A 15915-nucleotide genomic window follows, 5' to 3' on the forward strand; every position below is an offset into this window, starting at 1 on the left:
TCACATAAATTTGGAAACTCATGAGCTAAACAAATTTTGATCCCTTTCTTTACTGCAGGACTTGTCAGAGCCTTTAATATAGTAACATGAACTCTAAGTCTCCAAAAGGGAGATAAGATATATTTTGCCTTTTTTCCTCAAACTTATTTTACTATGGAATATTTTGTTTATATGTTTTCTTAAGACTTTCAGGATTAATGTTCTAAGGAACACATTTTGGGAAGTGCTGTTGTAGTCTCCTAATTTATAGATCCAGTTCACCCAAAAATCATGGAGACTGAAAGTCATCTTTCAAAGCATTCCCTGAGGACTGTATAGGTTATTCTCACTGTCTCTCAACAAGCCATAAGAGTTGGTTCAAATGACCAAATACAATATCCCAAAACCTAAAGGTCTGGATAAATGAGGGGGGGGCAGAGGACAGTTGGGGAGCAGAGCAGGTTGGGGTGCAAAGAGAAGAAACTACAACTTGAACTCCAGTTTATCCTGAAAAGTCATAAGAGTGGTTTGATTGAAGAAAATGATTATTTACTAGCAGTGAGGATACAGGGCTTTCTTTTCCAACCAAAGAGTGGATGACTTGGATTCAAGTTGAAACTGGACACCTGGATGCCACCAAGGCTCCCTCCCTGTCAGAGATCCTCAGTGCCCACTGCCTTCACTATCTCTCCCGGAAGAGCTACGTTTTTGCTTCGTGGTGGCAAGATGGAAAATACGGCGACCTACAGTTCCAGAGTTTGCATATCACTGTCCAGTCATCAGGAGAGAGACTCAACTGACTCAATCCCAAATTCCTGAGAAAGGCTTTTGGTCAGGCTGCTAACCACTATTGAAACACTGGGTGGGTCACATCGCATGCCAGTCACACCATGACCACGTGGATGGAGAGTTGCATCATGGATGCCAGCACACAGTTGGGGAGCTGGGCAGACCATCCCAAAGACTGCTGTTCAAATGCAAAGATCCGTTCTGTGTACAGCTGCTTTTTCAAAACACTTTCTCGCCTTCTATGTAAATAAATACAATTTTTTTTCTGATGACTCGGGAATTTTCGGTTCTTCAGAATCATGATCCAGAAGGTTGCTCTTCGCTCCTGACCTGAGGCTGCATCAAGCGGAGGGGACCCTGCAGACCGCGCCAGCCATTTCTGCAAATCATTTTACTCGAACAACATAAGAGGAGCTTGCATTTTTTAAAAAAGGATTTGTTTCTTTCTCCTAACATTTGAGTCCATGAAGGGAAATTTGGTTAATTAACAGTATTTGTTTTGGGAAACTGGTTATTTAAAGCTTCACTGGGCAGGATTTCAGTTGTTTTCAGCTGTTACATCCTCCATATTTAATGCCATCATTTTGAAAATGGATTGACTTCAGAAGTATTTTTCTCTTGCTTTGGAGATTTTGCACATTGGCCCAAATGGGGTTTTATTTTCCATTTTAATTTATACAGTATAAATATGATGTTGGACTTCTTTGGAGTTAACAGTTTTACTGTGCAGATGTTTCTTGAAAGCCTTTTCAATTTATAGTGTTGGTTTAAAAAAAAAAAAGGGTGTTTTTTTTTTTTTATTATTAGCCTGGCTGCCTGCCAGGGGGAAAAAAAAAACCCTACTATTTCATTTTGCATCTCTCCCTCTTTCCCCACCCCCAGCCAACTACTGAATTATTAGGATTAAAGATACCATAGTGACATCTTGTGGTCAACCACCAGAGACACAGCAAGAAGTGGTCCTGGTGGAATGACAAAAGTGATCTAGCTCAGTCTCCCACAATTATTTCTTGATTTACTTGATTTGTTTTTTATTTACCAGTTGGCTCAAATCACTCTAGGTTTCCAGGTTGTTTTGCTTTATGGAAAATGTTCCACTATGCCCCCACAGGGAGGATAAACATTCTGTGTTCTGGAAGGGAAAAGAAGGACGTAACTCTTCTTTTTGTCTTCTTGTTGGGCACCTCATGAAAACAGTGTTGCACAAGTTACTCAGTAATAACTCTCAGAGAAATACCCAAATCTTTTCCCTAAAAAGAGACTGGAAACAGTGATTCTAAATGAGCTCCCATTCATTATTTTCATTCTGAGCTTTCAGAAACTAACAGATGGTTTATTTACTTCACTTGTTTAGTATTTAGATGAAAATGTATAAATAATAACTCTCCAGTTTTGATTTCTTCTCCCTAACTAGTGTCAATGGAGATAAAATCTGCTTGCATAATTCTTGACTTTTAAAAGAAAAATGTACCAAGTACTATGCAGCAATTTAAAAAATTCTGCTTACCCAAAATTTTGCAAAATGTAGAAGAAAAATATGATGTAATGTTCAAAAAGGAAGACACCAAACTATATATCAGATATGATCCTATCTACCTATCAAAGTGAATATCTATGAGTATAGATATCTACACAAATGTGGGTGTAAATGTCAATATCAAGGGCCATGTGGAGGAGGGTGTAGACACAGAAATAAGTCCAGAAGAAAACATATATACTAATAAACATTTTCATGGCATTATAACTAATATTTATTTTCTTACATTTTTCTTGGTTTTCTATTTTTTCTTAAATGCATGTGTATTAAAATCATAATCAGGAAAAACACTCAGGGCTTTTTTTTTTTTAAAGAATCAAGGTTCTCTTTGTTTGTATGTATAATACCTCCATTTCAGGATGACACAGAAACATGAAAAAAAAATTCTACAAAGTGATATGCATAGCAATGCGTTGAGATAAGGGAACCCAAGGGAATTATAGACCAAGAGCAAAGTCACTCAGGAAGAGCTGAAAAGCTGGGAAATCCAGAAACATAAAGACTTGTTCTATCTCGCAGATGCCTTCTCTGTGGAGCCAAAGACATGGGGTCTCTCTGATGTATGGGACCACTCTGCAGAAGAGGTTTGCCAAGGCCTCCAGAGAAACTGTGAAATCGTTCAAGTTTGTCTTTGGTGCAAAATGTGCATCTAACTGTTAGGTACCTGATGTATACCAGGTGCTGTGCTAGAATCTTGACATGCCTTAATACTAATACTGTCAATTCTGCAAGGTATTTATAAAAGTGAGAAAAGTGAGAGTTGGAGAAACCAAGTGCCCCAAAATCACACAACTGGCAGGGTTGGGATTTAAACTCAGTCCCTTTGGGTTCTGAAGCCCGTGTTCTTTCCACTACACCTGCCTCTCACTGCCCTTTGCAGAAGATGAAATAATCCATACACACCATTGGCATCCCAGATCTCCAGAGTCAGAAAACCAAATTCCTTTAAGAGCCATAGAAATATGCCCTGAGAGGAATCTCTGGCAGATGCCTCCCAAATTCCACTGTTATGGTGAACGCCTTCATCCACCTGCTCCTCATGTTTCTGCGGGAGGAGAGGTTTTCTCCTCCACTCACCCCAAAATAGTGGTAAATTTCTTGTTGCCTGTCTTCCCTGGCACTCATGCAACCCCATAGGGAGAGCAATATGATATCGGATTGGCGATGTTTGTGAGGGTCTGACATCCACTGGGTCTCACTAATCTTGGGGCAGGACCCCTGCACGGTGATAGTGATGCATTCAGCCGTCAGTCCTCTCTACGTTAATCAGTGTGTCATACAAAGCCAACAAAGTGTTAACTTTGCAAACTACATAAGCTAATTCTAAAGTTTAGATGGAAAAATAAACAGGCAAAACTGGCCAAGAAAATTCTGAAAAAGAATAATTACCAGGGGGTAGGTTATATCTCAGTGATTGTGTGTGATTAGCATGCACAGGGTCCTGGGTTCAATCCCCAGTACCTCGACTAAATAAATGACTAACTAAATAAACCTAATTATGCACCCCCTCCCAAAAAAAAATTGGAAAAAAGAATAATTACCAAATTTTTTCCAAACCAGACATTAAAGCATATTATAAAGCTGTAGTGACTAAAAATGTGCAGTGTTGATACATGAATAGACTGAGAGATCAATGAAAGAGAAGAGAAAGTCCAGAAATGGACCTAAAAGCAAATGGAAATTTAGTATGTGACAAACTTAATATAGCTTAAAGAACAGTATCTCAAATCCATGGAGAAAAGATAGGTTATTCAAGAAAAGACTTTTGGACAACTAGATGGCCATGTAAAAATAGAGTTGGAACCCATACCTTTACCTCACACCAGGAAAAATTCCAAGTGGTATAAAAATTTACATGTGAAAAAGAATAGCATATTACCAATGATATACAATACCATGGGAGAGAAAAAAAGATACCATGGGAGAATTATTTAGTAAACTCAGAGTGCAGAATATCTTTGTATTTATGACATTCATAAAACAACAGAGGTCACAATATTCTGCAGGAAAAAAAAATCAAAGACAAATGACAGAACTAGAAGGAAAGATATTTGCAATAGACATCATGCTCATTTTTCTAAATATATAAAGAAGTTCTAAAAACCAACAAGGAGCATACCAATGACCCAATTAAAAAACAGGCAAATGATATGAACCAGCTCTTCCCAGCAAAGAAAACTCAAATGAGTTTTAAAACATCTGGAAAGGAGTTCATTGTCACTCACAATTGAAGGGATGCACTTTACAACTATTGGGAAGTGCCACTTTGCACCTAGCCCATTGGCAGAATTCAAACTTTGGTAGGAGACTGTGTTGAGGGTGTGGGGAAACAGGCATTCTCCTACATTGCTGGTGGAAGTGGAAATTAGAACAGCCCCTGGAAAGGGCAATAGATAAATGCGCATATCCTTTGAGATAGCTATTCCACTTCCAGGAATTTATAGAACAAAAGATGCTCCCATATGCAAACTGACTTATGTACATAGCCATTCAGTGCAGCAATGTTTAAATAGCAGAAGGCTATCATCAACAGAATATTGGTGAAATAAATTATAATACACCCACATAAAAGAATACTGTGCAGCTATAAAAGAAAACAGGATGACACCCTTTACAGGCTGATCTAGATTATCTACAAGATATATTGTTAAGGTAAAATTCAGGGCTTAAAACAGTGCTTAGAATGTGCTGTCATTTGTGTTACAAATCAAAAAAAGAAAATACTGAATGCATGTCTGTTTATGTCTACATTGTCTATCACTGGAAAAAGTGCTAACAGTGGTTAGTTAAATATCCAGAAAGAATGGGCTGTGAATGCCCTAACTCAAGGAAAGGCGAGATTTTCGTCATGCTCAAGGCTATGATCTCTCCCTGAAAGCCAGGGGATGTCAATCGCAGAGACGTGTGAATGGTATCCTCAGAGAGACCAGAGCACTCCCTTATGTGTCCTTTGAAAAAATGGAGGAATCTTTTCAAACCATATGAAGTTACATTTTTTTCTTAATTAATTGATACACATTTGATATTCTCATCAACAACACATTTACATTATTTTTAAGATTAAAATAATGATTACTTTTTCCCCAAGGAAGATGCACCATATGGGGCTGAGGTCTCAGATATTTGCAGATCACAGATACAAAACTCCCTGTTTTGGCAGCAAGAGAGAATCACTTAGGATCCATACTCACATCTTTACCTATCATTTTATGCTTGATCTTTCCTCCTGAATCCCAAATAATAACAAAAATAACTGAGATTTGTTGCACACCACAATTTTCACTTAATTTTGATTAAATGCTCACAGCCATCCTCGATTGTGAAGATTATCATTATTTTCATTTTTAAAATGAGGAAGCCAAGGCTCAGGGGAGGTTAAAATGCTTGTCCAGCATCACTCAAGCTAAAAAGTAGAAATGCTGGAATTCCACCACAGATTGATTGGACACTGAAGTTACTTCTCCTTCTCTGAATCAAGCAATTTCCCATTCTCTCTGCACTGTTCTTCCACACCTTCTTTATTTGGTTTTCTTTCTAGTCCTCCTCCTGGTGTATTTAACCTTACACATTCTTCTGGCTTCAGTGTCTATAAATTCTAGTGGTTCTCAATCCTAGTTGAACGTTAGACTCTCTGGGAGAGATTTTAAAACATACTTATGACCAGAAGTCACTCTCAGATACTTCGAATTGATCTGGGATGGGGTCGAGGAATCAGTGTTTTCAATCGCTTACCACCAGGTATATTTTCTTAACTTTGTACTCCCAGTGTCTAGTAGGCACTCACCAAATATCTGTTAAATGAATGAATGAATGAGTGGATGATGAATGAAAGAAATAATGACTGAATGAACAAACGTTAGGGTAAGGTAGAAGCCAAAACTGTTTTTGACTGAAAAACAGAAGCAGTTTAGAAAGGCCTGGGCTAGGTGGTAAACGCAGGGACGTCCTCATCTCCTCCTGGGCTGCTGGAGAAGAAGGAAGCTGCATCCCTGTAATGCGGTCCAGAGCCGCACACAATGGAAAACTATAAATAGCAGCCCTGAATCACCTGAGGGTTATGTAATACAGGGCTCACAGACCAGGCTGCCTTTATCACTCAGGCTTAAGTTGCGCTGAAATGGAAACTCAGCTGATGCCCTGTGTATTAGTTTCTCCAAAAGATGAACGTCTCCGGCATTTCCCAAGCACATCTATTTCCATCACCCAGGTTTGAGGCCGGTTGCCAGGGCCTTTCTTGCTAAGGAATTCCTGCTGTCTTTCCAGATAACAAGTAGGCAATTTCAGCATAAGAATTATTTTTATGTGCAAAGATAAGACCAGAATTTCCCCTGAACAAGTGAAAAGGCCGTGTATATCAGCTTTTCAGACACGTCGGAATACTGGATCACAGCCTCCAGCGAGGAAGTAGGTATGTCGCACCCGTGTGCCTGGTTCCAGAGAGGTCACCTCTGCTTGTCCCCGTAGAGATTTGTTGGTCATCAGACATCCCTTGGTGAAACACTCAATTCCACTCTGTGCCATTTGGAAGAGGTTTGTCATCCTTTACAAAATAATAGGGCACCAGGCCTGCGTAGGAAAGGGATCACAGAGCTGCCTCTGGATACACAATTGATTTTCACTTGTTGGTAAAGGGGGACTTTGGAGTAAACGTTTCCATGAGCCAAAGGGTAGGTAAGCGGTGGCAGAGATTGGTACCCATATTCTCCCTTTCTTCTTTAACGCCCACGTAGCCCTCATTTCCTAGCCTTGCCTGCAGTCAGGCATGACCATGTGACTGCGTTCTAGCTCATGGAATGTGAGAAGTGAAGTGTGCCATGTCCAGACCTGGCCACACACATTTCTCCCTATTTTTATCTGCCCTCTGGATGGCTGGTGTAGAGAGGCCTCCTAGGGCAGTTCTGGAATCCATGGGTCGAAGATGCTAGAGCATCACCAGTCTGGGTGCCCCAGTCTGGGTCCCCCATCCTGTCATCCTTTTTGTTACCCAGTGCTATCATCAGAGCAGTAACTAAACTTCTATTGTGTCTACGCCATTATACACTGTAGGGTCGGTCTCTTCCAGCAGTGAGCCTTTCCTATCTATTTACAGATGTCATTCACATGTCATTACACTTGAGCATCAAGAACAGGAATCCCTCATTTGCTTTGGAAGAAAAGATCCTCCAGAATGGCTTACTCAGAACTATTCTGCCAGACTGCCTTTGCCCCAGGAGGCCCTGGGAGTTGATAAGCTCATAATTCTTGTCTGAAACCAGGTGGGGATGTTTGCAAGGATCTTATCTCTAATGTAGATGAGCAGTGTTTCCAAATTTCACCTCAAAACACAGACACTCCACGCAGGGACTTTAGTTAAAGGCCTGAACTGGAGGAAAGGGATACCTCAAGCAAAATTCCCGTCACTCTATAGAAGGGTTTCTGCAACAGTTGATCAAAATTGAAATTTTTATCAAACGGATCATATGTCAAGAAGATAAAAAAGAATCTTTTAAGATCTTTTTGCAATTCAAATAATCACAATCCACATTCCCCACCTAAAGACTTTTGAAATGTCATAGACTAGTAAATTAGTGAAACACAAGCTCTATTTTTCAGAAGCTGTCATGATTTCCATGTTACCACTGAAGTGAGATCAGAAGCAGAATGGAGAAGAAAATAGAACACTTAGATGAAAGTGAAAAATAATCTTCCATCCAGCAATCCACTATGGTACAGCAGAAGGGGGTTCTGGGCAAGAAAGTAGGCAAAGAGTGTCCTATGCACAGAAACTGGGTTAACGAGCAAAAGCAGTTGGTGAAGTTGGTAGAATGTGCTGAAACTGACAAATGGGGGACTGTGCTGGGCATCCACTGCCAAACGTAAATGTCTGGCAATAGAAGAGATGGGAACTCAGGACCCCAACCGATGCTCTTCCTACTCCAGATGAGGAGGAGTGAAGGCAGTGAAAAACGCGTGCCGCTGATTTGGGAAAATAGGTGAAAAGTCATGCTGGGGAAGCGCTCCAGAATGTCAACATTAAATGAATTCTCCAAGAATGAGGGAGAAAAGTAAGCTCTTAAAATGCAGGATCCTGACAGGAAGGAAGGGCTTATTGAGCTAAGAAGAAATCTATTTTTCTCTCTCTGTGTTTGAGAGATTTGGCACAGACTGTAGGACCTCACTTGAACTTTACCCCTCTGGAAACCTTGTGTAATTCTCTCCTCAGCCATCAAGCCAAATGTGAACCCAGTGACTTTGGAAAGCCTCCCAAATGAGCCTTTCAGCAGAGTTTTATATACTGTAGAGAAAGGAGAGGCAGTGTGGTTGTGGTTGTAGAGCAGGGAAACCCAAATTCTTGACTGCCTGCCCCATGAGTAAAATATAGTTCACACATAACGTGTGTAGTTATGGATTCATTAAGTATATACGTGCGCTACTCTATGTACTACTAGCATGCATCGTGTAAAATCTATTCCCAATAAAAGAATGTTAGAAAAATACATCCAAATATTTCCTTCTTGTACCCTATCTGGTTTGTCTTATACATGTTGGATACCACCACTTTCAGTCTTGGTCCTGAAACAGAGACTTTATCTTCACAAGATTGTTTATTGTATCAAAAAGAGATGAAAAACAACTCTTTGCCTGTGCTTTAGCAAAGTGATACTTTTACAGAGCTGTCCCCCACTTGTGTTTTGTTTGAAAGTGTAGATTGTGGGTTATCTAACAATGCTGCACTTGCAGTTGCCTGCCCGAGTAACCAGAAGAATCATGTGGAAATGGAGCCCCTTAAGGGTATAACTCCTGTTTTATTTATCTGATCCTCCACTAGGGCTGGCAGGGTGCCCTGGGACACTCAGGACATGCTGGGTCCTCAGGGATGCTTGTTGTCAAACCTGAGTGAGTAAATGATCCAACAATCAAATGAATGCATGAAAAACATTTTTTTAAGCTACAGGAAAAACACAGTAGTTAAAGTGTAATTCTCACTTGTCAGTAAAAAAAATCTCCATCGCTGGAGAAATGCCCATCCTCTGTCTTGCCTACAATCTGGAACTCCTAGGACCAGACCTTGGCTAAAATTCTTCCTAATTTCTCATCAGGAGGTCTTTGAGGTCTAGGCAGGTACCACAGATGCCTGAAGAAGATCAAGGAAGGCAACAGAGAAGTGATGGAAACTGGCTAAATGGAGGTTGGTGCGTAAGGTCTGACGAGGGTGGCCGCAATTGTGTCTGTTTTCTTCTCTGGGTGTCTAATGGTTTTGTGACTTGTCAACTACATTGTAAAAGCTAAAGAGGTCTGGGGATATAGGGTGTTTTTTCTTTCTCCTGTCCCCGCCATGATCTGGTGGAATAAGAATTAGACTTGGGATCCAAACCTACAACTCTTCTACCCAACTAGCTCAATGGCCTTAGATGAGGGACTTAACCTCTGGGGATCCCTAGTTTCTTTCTCCAGCCAATAAGAATAGTACTACCTCACTCAAAGGGATGTTCAGAAGAGCAAACAAGGTTTTTGCAAACTGTGGTACTGTCTACAAATGTAAGGAATTACTATTATAATTAAAATACAGAATAAATACTTCCTGAAATGCATTGAATTAGAGAGGCGATGTGATTCTTTACACCAGGCAATGTGCATGTGCCTGTATTTAAGACTCCTTTTAAAAATAACATATACAGAGAATATATATATATATATATATATATATATATATATAAAATTAAATATATAGAGAGCAAGCTAGCACATATATCAATACATCACATTATTGTCACCTGAGTTGGAAATATTGAACGCTTGTGATTTTATGATAAACAAATACTAATTAATCCTTTTCCACTTTATAGTTTAAAATAAATGTTAGTTATATTTGTGTTTTATTGGGACATATAATATACTCATTATAATATTGAACCCTAAACACTGTAATGGTTATCATTGGACTATTTCGGGGTAGTAGAATTACTCTTATATTTTATTTTCTTCTTTGTGCTTCTTTCTATTCTCTAAATTTTCTTCAGTAAACACATCATACAGCCTTTTTTTTTTTCTGATTCTGAAATATTTAAAAAGAAAAAATGAACATCACCCTGTTTATACCTGACTTACTTCTGTCTTGGGCTGTTGGGTGACCATGGATTTTTGTAAGAAAATTTTAAAATTGTGGTAGAAGGAAAAAGTTATCAAAATGACACGCCAATTCATAGGAAAGATCTCATGAAATAAAACCTGGTTGAAAAAAATCATCAAATATCTCCTAGATCTGTGGTTTTAAAAAATCTGTTGGTGCATGCTATTTTCGTGGAAATATGGAGAAGTATAACAACATACATTCATACTTGCTTGAATTTGTGTAAAGAAAATTTCAGGGGGGAGGGGTGGGGAGGGGAGTGAGAGGTAGGAACCCAGATGATGAGGACAAGAAAGAAGCAAGACTTCGTATACTTTGGTTCTATTGTTTGAATCTTTAACATATCGAATGCAGGTTATAACTGTCCTAAAACCCAAGTGTTATAAGAAGTCCTGACCTTCGTTCTGAGGCCTCACAGGGGTTTGGTGCTGGAGGCTGCCGTCGCCGGTGGAGAGATGGATGTGCAGATCTGTGCAGCCAGGGATGCGTCAGGCTGGTCCTGGGCTTGGTTCCTTAGCCTGCTGTGTGGTTGTGCTTAGATTTATCTGCTTCCCATGGCAGCGCGAGGCCGCACGCCACCTGTGCTCTCTGCTCCAGCCCAGCGTGGCTCTTGGTTGCCAGTGGATCACATTGAACATAGCCGGTTGCAGCTCAGGGACTCACCCTGTTGAATAAACTTTCCAAGCCAGGTTCAGTATAAAGTTAAAAAAACAAAAATGAAAACAAAAACATATCCCCATCACAGGCTTGCATTTGGCTGAGTCTGAGGTACAGCTGGGCTAGAAAAGCCTGGAAGGTGCTCCCAGGGTAGCCACGTTCCCTCCAGGTTCCCCGCTAGGATCTGCAGCAAATAGAGCCTCAGACATCCTCCCTTGGGTCCAGCCACTTATTCCAACAGGAAATACTGATGTGTGTGGTTCCTTGACCAGCCACTGCAAGCTGCTTTGTGCACATGCCCTGTCCAGGGGACTTGGGCTGCAGAAGTTTGTCAGGGCAGGTAGTCTGCTTGTAACTTAGCACACAACACATGGCTCTCATCTTATCGGTGATGTTCCGTGGAGCTCAGGGAAACATTAATGCTTTGTAAGATCTACATTAAAATTAGAAACTTCTGGCCATGAAAAGATATCACTGAAAAAATGGCAAGACAAGACAAAGAATGGGGGAAGACGTTGGCTACCCATATAACCAACAAAAAATGAGTGTGTAGAACATAAGCAACTCCTACAAACCCAAGAACCAGACAGTCAAAAAATAGGTAAACAAGTAATTTGCCAAAGGAGAACTTTAGGATCAATTACATATAGAAAGACCCTCCGTGTCAAGAAAACTAAAACTTCAGAGAAATATTGCTTCAGACCAATGAAATTAGCAAAATATAAAAAGCCTGACAATACTTAACACTGGTTATTCAAACAACAGAAACACATACACTGCTGGTAGGAGTATAAGTTGCAAACCGGCCCCAGAAATGCCCATGCAGCTCTTCCTCCCCCTTGGACGCAACCCAATTAGGCAAACAACCAGCCCTTGCCCCCGCCATCTCTAAACACGCAGGTGGGTCCCACCCCAGTGGCATCCTCCTGACTGTCCTGCAGGTACGGTGGGTAGGAGTTGTTATGCTCCTGGTCACAGTCTTTAGCTTCAGTTTTCTCAGGCCTCAGGCAGGCGCTGGTTCTGTGCCTTACAGTAGTTGGAAACACGTTTCAGAGCTCAAGTGTCCCTCTGAACCACTCCCCCACTAGACGTGGGCTAGTTACATGGTAGTTTTCCCAAAGCACAGCTCTCCAAAGATCGCCATCCCCCAAATCTCTCTTCTTTACTATGAGCTTTTTCACTTTTTTTTTTTTTTTTTTTTTTGGCTCAAGGAGCTAAGCAGGGCGAGCTTTATGGGCATGTGACCTGTGCAGTCACACGGGCTTCCACACTTGGGAGGGGCCCTGTGCCTGGTTTCATGCTCTGTTGCTGCTGTCTGGAATTTAATACTTTTTAAACAAAAGGCTCCACGTTTTCATTTTGCACTGGGCCCTGGAAATTGTGTAGCTTATCCCGGGCTGTAAGAGTTGTAGGGCAGGTTCTTATAGCCATTTCCTGGTAAATCTGCCTATCAGGTATGGAATTCTGATAACTACTCTGACAACTACTTGGCTGGCCTAAGTCAGAACAGGCAGGAGGAGCCCCTTGCTAACATCCCACTACATTTATTCACTTGCTTATAATCTGTTTTCCTTACAAGGGGTTGCAAACTTCCCCAAGACAAGAGCTATGAGTCTATTTAGTTGAACACTGTCCTCACAGCCTGGCCTGGTGTCTGGCTCATAATACGTTTTCAATAAACTCTCGTTAGAAGAACAAACATTTACAGAATCATTAAACCTGTGCTTGTAACAGAATTGTTTTCTAACAACTGTTTATATGAAAATCATACACCGGATTTTATAGAGGATACATTCTTGAATGTGCATAACGCAATACTGATTTTTCCACAGAAGTGTAAAGTAGGGCAATGCTTCCTCAAAATCTACAACTATTGGACATTTTTGCTTTCATGCTCTTTTGTATTTTCTCAAGATTATCACTAACATTTTATAGCGTACTCACTCTAAAATGTGCTGTGGGAACTGTTTGGCCTTTGCCACATTTAAGCACATCTAAAGTTTGCTCCAAAATGCCTTATTTTCAGCCTATTTTTTAGCCCTAGCATTGTCACTTGTTTAATGCGTGCTCAGATGAGATTACCTCAGAAGATAAAAACATTTCTAATTATAAGACAGTCAATGAGTTCAAAGGAGCGTCATGACCACGGGCACCCGCAGGAGCTGTGCTTGAGGGAAGCCCCAGCCCGGCTTACATAACACTGACAAAGGGCCGCAGGTATTTGTTTCCCCTGCCAAAGCGCCGGCCAGCCGGAGGATAAACCAGTTTCCCAGTTTGCTTGGCTTGCCAAGCTCAAAATGGATTTTCAGAAATTGGTGGTACTTGCATGATTTCCAATGCCACACATGAGCTTCAAGATAAACTTCGTATTCGCTGACATTTGCACACTTACATTTACACAGATGCAAGCGCACTGTGTGTCACTAGTTTACCTGTTTCACTGCGTCCATAAGCACACTGCTTTAAACTAAACAGAATCCACGGTGAACAGTGAGGCAGCTAAGCGGCGACGGCCCCGTGCAGCACCAGGTGGCCCGAGGTGGCCTGGGTGGCAAAATCAGGCAGAGATACTTCTTTAAATCCATTTGCTCCACATGGCAAATGACGGAGGAAGTGAAATACCTAATACCTAATATTTAAATCCTAGACAAAACATTTCAGCAAATGGGGGAAGTGCTTTATTTACTCTGATCCAAGTCAAAGGTAGCTGGATAATTAGTTTTCTTTAAACAACATTCAGCTTTGCTGACGTCTCATTTTCCAAAAGCAGCTGTTAGCCAAATATAGTATTGTTTATTCACTCCCTGGAAGGCTGTTTTTAAAAAGCGCTTCTTCTGGTAAAAATATTGCATCACATAATTGGAGATAACAGGAAAAGTTAAAGAGTTGCTGTTTGTATTGAAATAAACATCTGCTCGAAAGTCCACTTTTCTGTTTGTGAATAATTCCTTTATTTTTTTGCCATTAAGCACACTGAATTATTGCTGTTTATTCCTTGCTTTTTGACCATGCTAGGAAATATTCCAAACATGGTAACACATGAGCTATTTCTCTTGAAAAAGGATAAAAGAGATAAAGTTGAGCTCTTTGCCTATTTCCGTTACTACACACAAGTTAGCTATTCCAGTGCCAGAGAGCTTATGAATATGTAATATTAACATCACAATGTTTATTATCTGATACATACTAAATTAAATCGTAGTTGGATAAAGTTGGCTTTTTTTGGTTTTTCTAGACTGTGACTATTCCAAAAATAGTCATAGCATCTGAGTTAAACCCCAGATTACCCTCTGAAGGGAAGTAGAGAATGAAAATTGCTATTGTTCTTGCAAAGAACACTCAGTCCCTATCATATACAATGTGCTTGGCTTGCATGCGCTACTTTGCATTGTTGGCTATTTCACTTTTAATTTCTAGGAACTGAAAATCTATGCGACGTTCTCTGATCTGACTTCTATTTTCTCCTCACTGATTACTTGGGTTCTCTGCTGTCTGAACATTTTATCTTTAAGATACATAATTTCTTTCTTGACTCCATTATGGATTCACTCTTCGCTGTCAGAACCAATCTAAACGGAGTAGAAGTCTCTTGAAATTAGAAGTCAGAAAACCAACGTTCTATTTCTCACTCTGTGGCTGAAATCTGTAGGTTCCTCTGGAAAAGATTAAACTGAATGATGTCTGAGATCTCATTCAATTCTAAAATTTCCTTTCACTAACTTGGAAGTGAACTTTGTTGCCGGGTGGGTGGGTCACACACATAGTGAACACCAAAGTGGGGTGAAGGAGGTGAGACGTTTGCTTTTTCGGGTTATCCAAGCTGCTAGGACCTTCCTGTAGCGTGGGTACTTAAGAGCTCCTAACATATAAATAACATTGCATTTGTCATCCAGTCCACATGGCTTCAGATTGATTTTGACCAGTCTAAAATGTTTTGTGCTCACCCGGGAAATTACAATCTTTTTAAGTTCTGAACCGCTTTCCATTAGTGCCTGTGCATGAGAAATAATTCAAACAAGAAGCCAAAAGTCACTTCTAAAACTATGTTCAAATTCTAGCAAAAAGATTTAAGATGGAGCAAATGTTCTGCTTCGCATTTGAATCCCTGAAGCAGCAAACAGTTCGTGAAGAATATATTTTTATTTTCTTGCACATAACTGTTTTGTCATACCAGAACTATTGAGACAAATAGCTATGTTCAGTTCGGAAATGTATCTTTTCTGTCCATATTATAAAGTATGTGTTATGATATAGTTATTCTCATGGTTTTATAGTTAAGGGCATTTTTATAGTATAGGAATCTTCTGTCTTTTGAAATAGCTTGTGCTACTTAATTACTATAAAGCTCTTTATAAATATAAAAAACTGATACTCATTAGGAAATAAATTCTCCAAATACATTCTGCTTTTGTTATTGAATTACTTCCTTAACAGAAAAGTATAGCATGGTTTTGAAATTCTATCTCAAAGGAAGGAATGACTGCCAGTAGAAGAGTGTATTTTACAGATTTCTACTCCTGACTGCTACAGAGTAGGTACACACATATAAACATTCCTCAAAAGTTTGTAGGTTGTTTGAAACGTCAATAGATATACACTTACATCAGTACCATTCTACACAACTGATACTAGGAGTTACAGTGAAAACGATGAGTATGAGCAATAAAGAGCTTTTAAACTATGCAAGGGTTTATAAATTATTTATCTAATTGTCTTAGTGTTGCCAGTTGTGACTCTTTGAAGTTTAAATGACAGAACTCCAATTCAAACCAGATTAAGCAAAAAAAGCAAAAACAAAAACAAAAAACAAAGCCGACACCTACAAGGAACACTGGGTAGCTCA

Source organism: Vicugna pacos, chromosome 11 (assembly GCF_048564905.1).
Source record: "Vicugna pacos chromosome 11, VicPac4, whole genome shotgun sequence".
Taxonomy (NCBI): Eukaryota; Metazoa; Chordata; class Mammalia; order Artiodactyla; family Camelidae; genus Vicugna; species Vicugna pacos.